The sequence below is a fragment of the Mauremys reevesii genome, linkage group 14 (genome assembly GCF_016161935.1).
Source record: "Mauremys reevesii isolate NIE-2019 linkage group 14, ASM1616193v1, whole genome shotgun sequence".
Lineage (NCBI taxonomy): Eukaryota > Metazoa > Chordata > Testudines > Geoemydidae > Mauremys > Mauremys reevesii.
The window spans coordinates 19,156,379-19,169,450 of NC_052636.1; the positions used below are offsets into that span (position 1 = coordinate 19,156,379).

A 13,072-nucleotide genomic window follows, 5' to 3' on the forward strand; every position below is an offset into this window, starting at 1 on the left:
CTTTTTCCCCATCCCTCCATGATGACATGGAGAAAGCTGAAGTGCAGTTCTATCAACAGGAGAGAACTCTCTAATTTACTGGACAGGCTAACAAAGAAACAGCAGTGATTTAAAATCTCCACTCAGAAATGGTGAACAACAGCAGAACCCCAACTAACTGAAGGAAGTGCATCTGATCACAGTGTATTTCAGTTGTTTAAGGCAATATTCTCTCCGATGATCTGGGAAGAGAATTCCATGGTAAGTGGTTTTGAACTAGGCAAAATGCCCGTGTGTTTGGTTCCCAAAGCATTTGTAACCCAGGCCCTACAGAAGATCTCTCCTAGCAAATCCTATGGTATGGGAAATGCAGCCCTTCATGACACAGATGTTGAGGAAATAGAAGTGGAGTTTTTGTCGAATTTATCCTTTGTAGGTGCTAAAGATGTGTATAAAATGAAACCAGTGTTGAAAATGTAATAGCTTCCGAAAAATAGCCATTTTTGAATAGAATCTCCAGCTCTGGTAACTAACAAAGATTCTGATCCACACCTGTATTCAGTCCCTTCCCTGGATCTGTGCCACCGAATTAAAGAAAAGCTGGGCATGTTTCAGGAAGCCATTCCTCATTAACACTGCTGAGATTTTAAGTGGTTTTGTAAAGTATTCTATTTCAGAGAACTGTAACTTTCCAAATCCTTGGTCTTGGATAGGGTAAAGAGCTGAGGTTGAAAGAGTCCACACCCAGTTCTTGGTTTCCACCCCAGTAAAGGAAGCTATGGTGACCCAAGGAAAATTGTTTGTACAATTCCACTTCCTAGTTCAGTGTCACTGATTACACTTCCAAAGTATACCAGGGTTAGATTGAGAACAGTCATCCTTCACTGTTTGGATGCAAAGAGAGAGTGCTTCAGAGGACAGTCCTTCCCTGTGGATCCCAAACTGGCTTCCTGATTGGCAGGGGCGGCTCTACAAATTTGGCCGCCCCAAGCAATCATGCCCGGGAGGTGCCCCTGAGCCGCGGGAGCAGCGGACCTGCCGCGGGCATGACTGCGGAGGATCCGCTGGTCGCGCGGCTCAGCTGGAGCTCCGGTTGAGCTGCCGCAGTCATGCCTGCGGGAGGTCCAGCTGAGCCGCGGGACCAGCGAACCGTCCGCAGTCATGCCTGCGGCAGGTCCGGTCGTCCCGGGGCTCCGGTGGACCTCCCGCAGGCATGACTGCGGCAGGTCCACCGGCCCAGCCTGCCGCCCCCCTGGGAAAGGGCCGCCCCAGGCGGGTGCTTGCCCCGCTGGGCTCTAGAGCCGCCCCTGCTGATTGGATAACAAGGACTTTCAGGCTGTAGAAATGATGGTAACCAATGAGGCAACAAATGTGTCGGCCTCCAATTTCAGACTTCCAGATACACGCATGTTGAGTCCTGAGACTATGGTTTTGTGTCTGATGCTGTGGCTACACAATTAAGCTGATGTTGGCACAGCTGCACCAATGTAGCTGCACTGCTGTAGCACTGCTATAACAGATGCTCTAAGCCCGTGGGAGAGATCTCTCCTGTCTGACTTTATTATTCCAGCCCCCGCAAGCGGCGGTGGCTGTGTTGGCAGGAGAAACTCTCCTGCTGATGTAGCACTATCTACACAGGGGGTTAGGGCTGTGTAACTACGTTGCTCAGCTGTGTGGATTTTTCACACCCCTAAGTAATATAGTTATCCCGATAAATATCTTTAGTGTAGACCAGAGAGGTTTCTCTTGTGTTTTATGCATCTACATTACTTCTCTACCTTCTCCTACTTCAAAAGATTAAAAAGTGTGAAAAGAGAGGTATTTTTCTCCATGATGCAAACATTCCGACATAGAAGACCCCTTCTACCAACACATATGGCTGAAGATCCTGAGATATATGAACTCACAGAAGTGGTTGGGACCTACATTGGAAGAAACCACAACTTGAGCCAAGGTTCAGTTGTTGGCAATGGGGATTAAAAGAAAACTAACATATATGACAAGAATTTGTGATCTTTGAATATGTTATTGTTACCAATTAAAATGAAATGATAGGTGAAGTTATTGGTTAAAGAGTAAGAGACTGTGTGATAATCTGAATTGTTTTGGAAAACTGAAAGTTGTCTTGGTTTTGTGTTTTGTTAGTCATACAGGAAATGATGGCTAATCTTGAAAAGTTAATTTGATTTAATTAACTGTGACAACTGTTGCTACAGCTCTAGTACCCATCAATCCAAAGACTGAGAGAAATGGAGAGTTCCAACCATTGTCCTTTTAGTATCTTATTGTTCCTCTCTCTGTTTTTTGTGCTGGCCTTTCTATTCTATCACTTTCTGCCTTTGTTTAGTTGGTAACAGTTGGTTTCCATCACTCACGTTTGTTTGTTTAAATCTCTATCCGTTGTTAAATAAATTTTTTGCTTGTTTGATAACTGTACTCAGGTGCTGTGTGAGATACAGTAGCAATGGTCCACAGTAAAACTAGTAACCTGGGATACTTGGGGAAGAGAGGATCTGGGATTTCACCGGGTATCTGGTGATCCGGGCTGGACCCCAGAGGGGGACACATTGAAGGAACTCAGGGGTTAAGGTGGCTGCTGTAGCTCAGAGGAGGGTCCTTGAGTTCCAGCAGGCTGGTGAGTTTGGTCACTAACATCCAGCTGCCAAATGCAAAACTCCCTCTTCCTTGTGGCAGGTGGCAACAAGGAGACTCACAGCCCTCAGCACCCTGAGAAGGGTCACAGTGTGTCTCTATGTTGATCCACCTGTCAAATTCACACAGGGAAAGCTCCCGATAGCACAAAACTCTGCCCTATGAAATCATGGAACATAGACTCATAGACTTTAAGGTCAGAAGGGACCATTATGATCATCTAGTCTGACCTCCTGCACAATGCAGGCCACAGAATCTCACCCATCCACTTCTATAACATACCCCTTGCCTATGTCTGAGTTATTGAAGTACCCAAATTGCAGTTTGAAGACCTCAAGCTGCAGAGAATCCTCCAGCAAGTGACCCGTGCCCCATGCTGCAGAGGAAGGCGAAAAACCTCCAGGGCCTCTGCCAATCTGCCCTGGAGGAAAATTCTTTCCTGACCCCAAATATGGCGATCAGTTAAACCCTGAGCATGTGGGCAAGACTCACCAGCCAGCAGCCAGGAAAGAATTCTCTGTAGTAACTCAGATCCCAACCCATCTAACATCCCATCACAGACCACTGGGCATACTTACCTGCTGATAATCAAAGATCAATTGCTAAAATGAATTGCCAAAATTAGGCTACCCCATCATACCATCCCCTCCATAAACTTATCAAGCTTAGTCTTAAAGCCAGATATGTCTTTTGCCCCCACTACTCCCCTTGGAAGGCTGATCCAGAACTTCACTCCTCTAATGGTTAGAAACCTTTGTCTAATTTCAAGTCTAAACTTCCTAGTGTCCAGTTTATATCCATTTGTTCCTGTGTCCACATTGTTACTAAGCTTGAATAATTAAAGGTAAAAAGGTAATAATTGGAGATATACCAATATCCTAGAACTGGAAGGGACCTCGAAAGGTCATTGAGTCCAGCCCTCTGCCTTCACTAGCAGGACCAATTTTCGCCCAGATCCCTAAGTGGCCTCCTCAAGGATTGAACTCACAACCCTGGGTTTAGTAGGCCAATGCTCAAACCACTGAGCTATCCCTCCCCCCAATTCCTCTCCCTCTGATATATTTATAAAGAGCAATCATATCCCCCCCTCAACCTTCTTTTGGTTAGGGTAAACAAGCCAAGCTCTTTCAGTCTCCTTTCATAAGACAGGTTTTCCATTCCTCGGATCATCCTAGTAGCCCGTCTCTGTACCTGTTCCAGTTTGAATTCATCCTTCTTAAACATGGGAGACCGGAACTGCACACAGTATTCCAGATGAGGTCTTACCAGTGCCTTATATAACGGTACTAACACCTCCTTATCTTTGCTGGAAAGACCTCTCCTGATGCATCCTAAAACCACATTAGCTTTTTTAACGGCCATATCACATTGGCGGCTCATAGTTATCCTGTGATCAACCAATACTCCGAGGTCCTTCTCCTCCTCTGTTACTTCCAACTGATGTGTCCCTAATTTATAACTAAAATTCTTGTTATTAATCCCTAACTGCATGACCTTGCACTTTTCACTATTAAATTTCATCCTATTACTTTTACTCCAGTTTACAAGGTCATCCAGATCTTCCTGTATGATATCCCGGTCCTTCTCTGTGTTAGCAATACCTCCCAGCTTTGTGTCATCCGCAAACTTTATTAGCACATTCCCGCTTTTTGTGCCAAGGTCAGTAATAAAAAGGTTAAATAAGATTGGTCCCAAAACGGATCCCTGAGGAACTCCACTAGTAACCTCCTTCCAGCCTGACAGTTCACCTTTCAGTATGACCCGTTGTAGTCTCCCTTTTAACCAGTTCCTTATCCACCTTTCAATTTTCATATTTATCCCCATCTTTTCCAATTTAACTAATAATTCCCCATGTGGAACCGTGTCAAATGCCTTACTGAAATCTAGGTAAATTAGATCCACTGCATTTCCTTTGTCTAAAAAATCTGTTACTTTCTCAAAGAAGGAGATCAGGTTGGTTTGGCACGATCTACCTTTTGTGAAACCATGTTGTATTTTGTCCCAATTACCATTGACCTCAATGTCCTTAACTACCCTCTCCTTCAAAATTTTTTCCAAGACCTTACATACTACAGATGTCAAACTAACAGGCCTATAGTTACTTGGATCACTTTTTTTTCCTTTCTTAAAAATAGGAACTATGTTAGCAATTCTCCAGTCGTACGGTACAACCCCTGATTATACTGATTCATTAAAAATTCTTGCTAATGGGCTTGCAATTTCATGTGCCAGTTCCTTTAATATTCTTGGATGAAGATTATCTGGGCCCTTCGATTTAGTCCCATTAAGCTGTTCGAGTTTGGCTTCTACCTCCGATGTGGTAATATCTACCTTCATATCCTCATTCCCAATTATCATCCTTCCATTATCCCTAAGCTCCTCATTAGCCTTATTAAAGACCGAGGCAAAGTATTTATTTCGATATTGGGCCATGCCTAGATTATCTTTAACCTCCACTCCATCCTCAGTGTTTAGCGGTCCCACTTCTTCTTTCTTTGTTTTCTTCTTATTTATATGGCTATAGAACCTTTTGCTATTGGTTTTAATTCCCTTTGCAAGGTTCAACACTACATGGCTTTTAGCCTTTCTCACTTCATCCCTACATGTTCTGACCTCAATAAGGTAGCTTTCCTTGCTAATCCCGCCAATCTTCCACTCCCTGTAGGCTTTCTGCTTTTTCTTAATCACCTCTCTGAGATGCTTGCTCATCCAGCTTGGTCTACACCTCCTGCCTATGATTTTTTTCCCCTTTCTTGGGATGCAGGCTTCTGATAGTTTCTGCAACTTTGACTTGAAGTAATTCCAGGCCTCCTCTGCCTTTAGATCTGCAAGTTATTCAGTCCAATCCACTTGCCTAACTAATTTCCTTAATTCTTTAAAGTTAGCCCTTTTGAAATAAAAAACCCTAGTCCCAGATGTATTTTTGTTTATCCTTCCATCTAGTTTGAACTGAATTAACTCATGATCACTCGAACCAAGGTTGTCCCCTACAACCATTTCTTCCATGAGGTCCTCACTACTCACCAAAACCAAATCTAAAATGGCATCCCCCCTTGTTGGCTCTTCAACTACTTGATGAAGAAATCCATCAGCTACCACATCCAAAAAAATCTGAGCCCTATTACTACTACTAGCACCTGTCCTCCAGTCTATATCTGGGAAGTTAAAGTCCCCCATGATCACACAATTCCCATTAGTGTTTACTTCCTTAAAAACATTAAAGAGGTCTCTATCCATCTCCAAATCAGATCCCAGTGGTCTGTAGCACACCCCAAGCACTATCTCAGGGGAGGCTGTAGTAGCTTTCTTTCCCAATGTGATTTTTGCCCAGATAGACTCTGTCTTATCCATTCTATCCCTTCTTATTTCTTTACAGTTAACTTCATCATTGATATATAATGCTACTCCACCACCTTTGCCTTTATTTCTGTCTTTCCTAAACAGCACATAGCCTTCCATACCTGTACTCCAGTCATGACTACTATTCCACCATGTTTCTGTTATCCCTATAATATCTGGTTTCATAGATTCATAGAATGTCAGGCTTGGAAGGGACCTCAGGAGGTCATCTAGTCCAACCCCCTGCTCAAAGCAGGACCAATCCCCAGACAGCTAATTGCCCCACTTGCCCCCGCAAGCTAGGGGTCACCAAATGAAATTAATAGGCAGCAGGTTTAAAACAAATAAAAGGAAGTTCTTCTTCATGCAGCGCACAGTCAACTTGCGGAACTCCTTACCTGAGGAGGTTGTGAAGGCTAGGACTATAACAATGTTTAAAAGGGGACTGGATAAATTCATGGTGGCTAAGTCCATAAATGGCTATTAGCCAGGATGGGTAAGAATGGTGTCCCTAGCCTCTGTTCATCAGAGGATGGAGATGGATGGCAGGAGAGAGATCACTTGATCATTGCCTGTTAGGTTCACTCCCTCTGGGGCACCTGGCATTGGCCACTGTCGGTAGACAGATACTGGGCTAGATGGACCTTTGGTCTGACCCGGTATGGCCTTTCTTATGTTCTTATGTTCTTATGAGTTTACTCCAGGGTGAGGAAAGAAAGGAGCCACCAACTCCCCAAAAAATCTCAGTGCCCCAGAGAAAAGCTGCCCCTGTTATTGCAACTAATGATGTGCTGGAGATATGTTATGAAAAGGGACTGTCTGAATTGCCAAGGCAGGAAATGAACAATCTATACCAACATCATTAACCACAGACACACTCTAGCCATGCTCCAGCCAGTGGGGAAATGAGCAGGAATTCATAACGTCAACTATAAAAATGATACACATCTAGAAATAGCATAATTATAATCAGCCAATCGAACCTCTCCATAGACCCCTTACGCTACAACCTTTCTACAATATTGGCTACAAATAGAACAGCGGTCGCAACGGTGATCTATACGGTTACAGATTATGTCAATAACATCACAGGAGGTGACACGGCATCAGCGAGACTGATACTGGAATAGCCTCCAGTTTTGGTGTCCTCCTTTGAAAAAGATGTGAAATTGGAGCTGGGGCAGCAAAGAGCCACCAAATGTTCTGAGGGCTGGAGAAAAATGCCTTCTAGTGAGCTATTGAAAGAGCTCAACCTGTTTAGCTTATCAAAAGAAGGTGGAAAGGTGACTTCATTAAAGTGTTGAAGTGCCTTAATGGAGAGCAAAGATTGGGTATTAAAGGGCTCTTGAATCGAGCAGAGAAAGGCCTAACAAGACCCAATGGCTGGAAGATGAAAAGAGACAAATTCATATTACAACTAAGGCACAAATATTCAACAGTCAGGATGATTCACCACAGGAACAAGCTACCAAGGAAAGTGGAGGATTCTCCATCTCCTGATGTCATTTCATGAAGACAAGATGCCTTTCTGGAATGTGTTTTCCTCCAAAAGTAGCTCTTGTGTCCTACAGGAGGCCTGTGATATGCAGGGGGTCAGATTAGATGCTCTAATGGTCTCTTCTGGCCATAAAGTCGACTAATTTCTGAAAAACTGAGTGTAGCATTGGGAGCAGCGTCTGATGTTTTCCTGTCTAGCAGGCTTGCTGCCTAGAACGAACGCTCCTTGAGTGGGGTGATCCACAGGGAGTAGCTCAAACCTGCAAAGTGCCTGGCCAGGGGCAGGACATTAGCACAGCAAGGGAGGGGTGTGGCAGTGACATCACAAAGGCCTTTTGCAGGACCTCTGCCTATTGGTCCAAGGCGGTGGGGAGGTGGTGACCTCACAGAGAGATGCTGACATCAGCCAGGCAGGACAGGGGCGAGGGGCCAGGGAAACCTCAGAGACCCCTGTGGCTTTGCTTCAGCAAGTCTCCTTCTCCAGGTCTCTCTTTGAGGACTGAGAGAGTATTCGGGTTCACGGACGTGAGCGCCAGGAGGAACCTCTTTCGAGTTTTCTCCTCCCTTTTAGTGATTTTACTAGAAAACAGCCGTCCCTGTTTAGAAGGTAAGAGCCTCCTGGAGGTTTGAAACCTGTTCAGTCTGATCCATCTGGTGACAGTTGAATTCTAGGCATGGAAAACACGAGGTTAAGGAGGCAGAATTTTATTCTGCACCTGTGATTTTGTCTCTTAGAATCACTGGGGACATAAGGGTTTGTCCTTTTTGTTTCACCTCTTGCTCCATCCACTGTCTGATCCCTCTTTTCTCTTCGTCTCTTGCTTCCTTTGTCCTTTCTCCTGTTCCCCTCCCAAAATCAGGTTTTTTTCTCCTGCTGATAACAGCTCACGTTAACTGATCACTCTCGTTGTAGTGTGTATGGCAACACCCATTTTTTTCACGTTCCCTGTGTGTATATATATCTTCCTACTGAATTTTTAACTGCATGCATCCGATGAAGTGAGTTTTAGCCCACAAAAGCTTATGCTCAAATACATTTGTTAGTCTCTAAGGTGCCACATGTTCTCTTTGTTGATAAATTAATGGAGGTTAAGTCCATTAATGGATATTAGCCAGGATGGGTAAGGAATGGTGTCCCTAGCCTCTGTTTGTCAGAGAGTGGAGATGGATGGCAGGAGAGAGATCACTTGATCATTTCCGGTTAGGTTCACTCCCTCTTGGGCACCTGGCATTGGCCACTGTTGGCAGATAGGATATGGGGTTGGATGGACCTTTGGTCTTACCCAGTATGGCCATTCTTATGTTCTTATGAAGGGAAGGGCACAACTCCATTATAGAGTTTCTGTAGTGTAGTGGTTATCACGTTTGCCTAACACGTAAAAGGTCCCTGGTTCAAAGCCAGGCAGAAACATGATGGCTTCCTTTTCTCAGCTCCTAGTGGCCTGTCCCTGCTGTTGTAGGAACAGCAGTGATTTCTATGCTCAATAGGTGTGTTATACTTCCCCTCCCCCTCGCTTTTGTCTCCTCTCCCTCTCTGAATGCCTGTGAAGTGGCTTTCCCCCTCCCCTTCCCGCTCCCTCCTGCAATGCTTGGGGGATGAATGGGCTGGTTGAAGATCAGAAGAGCTTCCAGGTAGACAAGGTGTCTGGGACTCTCATTAGGCAGCACTCACACACCCAGAGCATGGACCCTGCATGGACACTGGCTGAGGTGGAGTGTGACCCGCCAGATGCAGCCAAGTCATCTCCAGTCGCAGGCCATGAGGAGCAGGTCATTAAAAGGGGAAGGGGCCCTGTGCTCAGCTGTGCTTTCACAATGCTGCCTAATGAGAGTCCCAGACACCTTGTCTATCTAGGAGCTCTTCTGATCTTCCAGCTGTTCAACCAGCCCCTTCATCCCACAAGCATTGCAGGAGGGAGGGGAGGGGGAAAGCCACTTCACGGGCATTCAGAGAGGGAGAGGAGACAAGTGGGGGATGTGGGGAGTGTAACAGACCTTTCGGGCATACAGGTTATACGGAGCACACAGATCACTGCTGCTCCTACAACAGGGTAAGTTCTCAAGCAGCATGTTTCTTACTTTGCCCATCTGCCAATTTTGATAATTATCGATGGAAATATTTTGCCATTGGGTCGTGTGTTTACACAGAAATTGACATTTACCAACAAATAGGTAATTCTTCCAGTCCTGCCTAGTCTGCAGTTGGTGGGTTTAGAGGGACACATTCACTCTTCCAGGTCCCCATGCCAGGCCTGTGCTCTCAACTTCCCACACTGCTGGGATTCTTTCCTGGTCTCCCCTCAGACCTCTGCCCCCCACCCCCACTTCTGGGATCCCCTCCCCACACTGTCTAACTCCCCTGCTGGCAGGATCCCTTCCTGTTCCTTTCATTTCCTGTCTCCACTCTGGGCAAAAGCTCTGCACTGTTCCCACACCAGAAGTTGAACCCAGGCCCCGTGGATGAAAACCAGGAATCCTGACCACTAGACCATATGGGACTATTGGTGCATCTGACGAAGTGGGGATTCACCCACGAAAGCTCCTGCTCCAATACGTCTGTTAGTCTATAAGGTGCCACAGGACTCTTTGCTGCTGTTATTACTACAACTCTCTAAGCCAACCCCTCGTGAGCGCAGCAGGGACTAGCGTGACCGGATGTCCCGATATTTGGGACTTTTTCTTATATAGGCTCCTATCACCCCCACTCCCTGTCCCGATTTTTCACATTTGCTGTCTGGTCACCCTAGCAGGGGCTGTACACAGGGCTGCATTAACCCTTCAGGTGCTGAGGTTTCCCTCACTCCATCCCCAGTGCCTGTGATCAGGAAACAGACATTAGGGCTCCCAGGTGCTGCACAGACCATGACTGAGATTGGACCCCATATTGTGCTAGGTGCTGTACAATCCCTGGCCAACACTGAGACACCCAGGGGGTTCTCTTCAATTTATCTGAGCCTCTGCTGCCCAACTTCTTCTGACTCCATCTGGATCACCCAGGAGCGGTGACAGGGTTTCCTTTCCACCTTTCCAAACAGTCCTTCTTTCCCTGCCCCCTAATTCTGCTTTCACACCCTGGGCCCATCTCCTCCCTTCCTGCCCTCTACCCCCGCCCCAGGTGATTAGAGATGGAGGCAACTTCAGCCACTGGAGCCAGCCCCAGCGAGCGCTGCAGCCCGCCCAGGGGGTGTTTGCAGACACAGGAAGGGAGCAGCTGGGAGCGGTGGGTGCTGGGAAGTAGGAGGCAGGAGAACAAATCCCAGGGGGGGGCAGCTCCTGGGGGCGGGGCTCTGGCACAGCCCAGGGGCGGGGCAGCTCCTGGGGGCGGGGCTCTGGCACAGCCCTGGGGTGGGGCAGCTCCTGGGGGCAGGGCTCTGGCACAGCCCGGGGGCGGGGCAGCTCCTGGGGGCGGGGCGCTGGCACATTGTGACGCAGGAGCCTGGGCTCAGCAGCTGCTCCCTGGTGGCCCCGTGCTGCCCGCAGCGCTGGAGCCGCCCGGGCCGGAGCGGAGCCGCTGTTCTCAGCTGCAGCTGGAGCTGCCCCCGGCCCCGCGGGGCCCCTGGTGGGGACAGAGCCTGGGGCCCGGGGCTCCCCTGGGGGCAGCTGGCGGGGCGGGAGGGGAGAGGCCGGAGCTGCAGGCGGGGAAGGGCGGGGGGCAGGCGGGGGTTGATCGGTCTCTGGGCACCAGGGGAGCCCCGGGGCAGAGTGTGTGTGAGTGTCCTGGCCCAGGCGTGCGCAGGGGGAGCCCCGGCACCCCAATGCCCTGAGCCCCGGCTGGGAGGCTGCCCCCTCCCGTGGGAGCTCCGGGAGGCTGCGGGGGGTGCAGGGGGGTGCTCGGCCCCCCCCCCCGGGACTGACCCGCTGCCGGCAGCTTGGGGTGCCTCCTCCGGAGCTTTTCCCCGGGGGCGGCCTGGGCGCAGCTGCGATCAGCTGTTTGCTGGGCAGGCTCCGCTCCGCTGCTCCCCCCCCGCTCCTGGGGGGCTGAGTGAGCCCCCCCAAACAGCCCCAGGGGTCGGTGGGGGGCGGGGCCAGCAGCAGAGCCCCCGCTCCCCTGGGGCTGCCCCGCCCTGCTCGGGCTGGGGGCTCTGCCAGGGCCCCGCGTGAATCGCTGCTCCTGCCCGCCAGGCTCGGCTCCGGCCACAGCAGCGGCGGGTGCCCCGGGGAGCCCGGCTGGGCTGGGGCTGGGGGAGGTTGGGGGGGAGGAGAAGCTCCAGATACCGGCGGTGGGGGGAGGAGCCGAGTTGGGGCGGTGTGGGGGAAGCCCTGGACCCTGGCAGAAGATGTGGGGCTGAAGTCCCCGGCTCCGGAGCCCTAGCCACCTTAGTGGCAAAAGTTGCAGGGCTGAAGCCCTGACCCCCCCTCTGTGTGGAGCTGGCCTGAGCCCCTCTCGCCCCATCCCCCCGGTGGAGCTGGCTCCCACTCTCCGGCTGTGGAGAAATTCAGCCCAAATCTCCCCATGTTGGTATCTCCATTCCCCGCCCCCCCATCACCCAGCCATGGATGGATTTAGCCCAGGAGGCAGGGTCAGTGTTGGCCCCATTGGGCAGGTGGGATCTAGGGCACAACGAGGTGAAGTGACTTTCCCAAAGCTAAGCAGGGAGTCTGTGGCCGAGCAGAGACTCAAACCCAGAACACCTGAGCCTGAGTCCGGTGCCTTAACCACTAGGCAACCTTCCCCCCGAAGGAGAGGGAACCTCCTCTGCCACTTTGAGTGTGTGGGTGGGAGCAGCCACTAGACAGAGCTGCCAGGAGGTGGGGAGGGGGGTTGGATAGTTGGGGGGGGTGATTAGAGGGTGGGGGGGGGTCTCTGGAGGGGACGGTCAGGGGACAAGGAGCGGGGGGGTTGGATGGGTTGAGGGTTTGGGGTGCCTGGGGGTTGGAGCAGGGTCGGGCAGGCAGGCAGCAGAGGGTTGGATGGGTCGGGAGTTCTGGGGTCCTGTCAGGGGACGGGAGCGGTTGGATGGGGCGTGGAGTCCCGGGGTCAGTCTGGGGTGTGGATAAGGGTCAGGGGACAGATAGGGGTAGGGTCATAGGGAGGCAGTTACAGTGGGGTCTCAGGAGGGGGCAGTCAGGGGACAAGGAGCAGGGGTTGGGGGTTCTGAGGGCAGCCAGGGGGCCGGAAGTGGGAGGCAGGGGCGGGGGTGGGGCAAGGGCGGGGCGCCCTGGGTGCGCCCCCTTATGACATGTGCTGCACACGCCGAGGGGCACAGGGTGAGCTACTTGCATCCTTTTCCTGTTTGTGCCATTTCTTTCCATCTCAAAACCTGAGAACAATTCTCTCTGGTTCTTCCCCTTCTCTCTGCCCTCCCCACATGTGGCTAGAAAACCCAAGGAGATTCCCTCGTTTTCCCTAAAATTACTGACTCTCTAGTCTCTCATTTTCCCTATTTTCTCCATAATTCTTAAATTCTCCTCAGCTTTGGGATGTGAACCCAGCCCGTTTATCTGTAGCAATTTGTCCTTGGGTAGGTGGAATTTGCTGTCCTGTGTCACTCCCCCAGCGTGGGTGGGGGTTAGTGGGTGCTGGCTGGGGGAGCAAGCAGACGTGGCTGCCTCTGGGGGGGAGATGGGGGGGCCGATCTCTGCCAGCGACAGGACATGGCCGCAC

General features: G+C 50.0%; 1 non-coding gene across 1 annotated transcript; it reads left to right on the forward strand.

Moving 5' to 3' along the window:
- The first annotated feature begins 8,805 nt into the window (after positions 1–8,805).
- Positions 8,806–8,878, forward strand: TRNAV-AAC. Its single transcript has one exon. It is a non-coding gene; the product is annotated as a tRNA-Val (tRNA).
- The last annotated feature ends 4,194 nt before the right edge of the window (positions 8,879–13,072 follow it).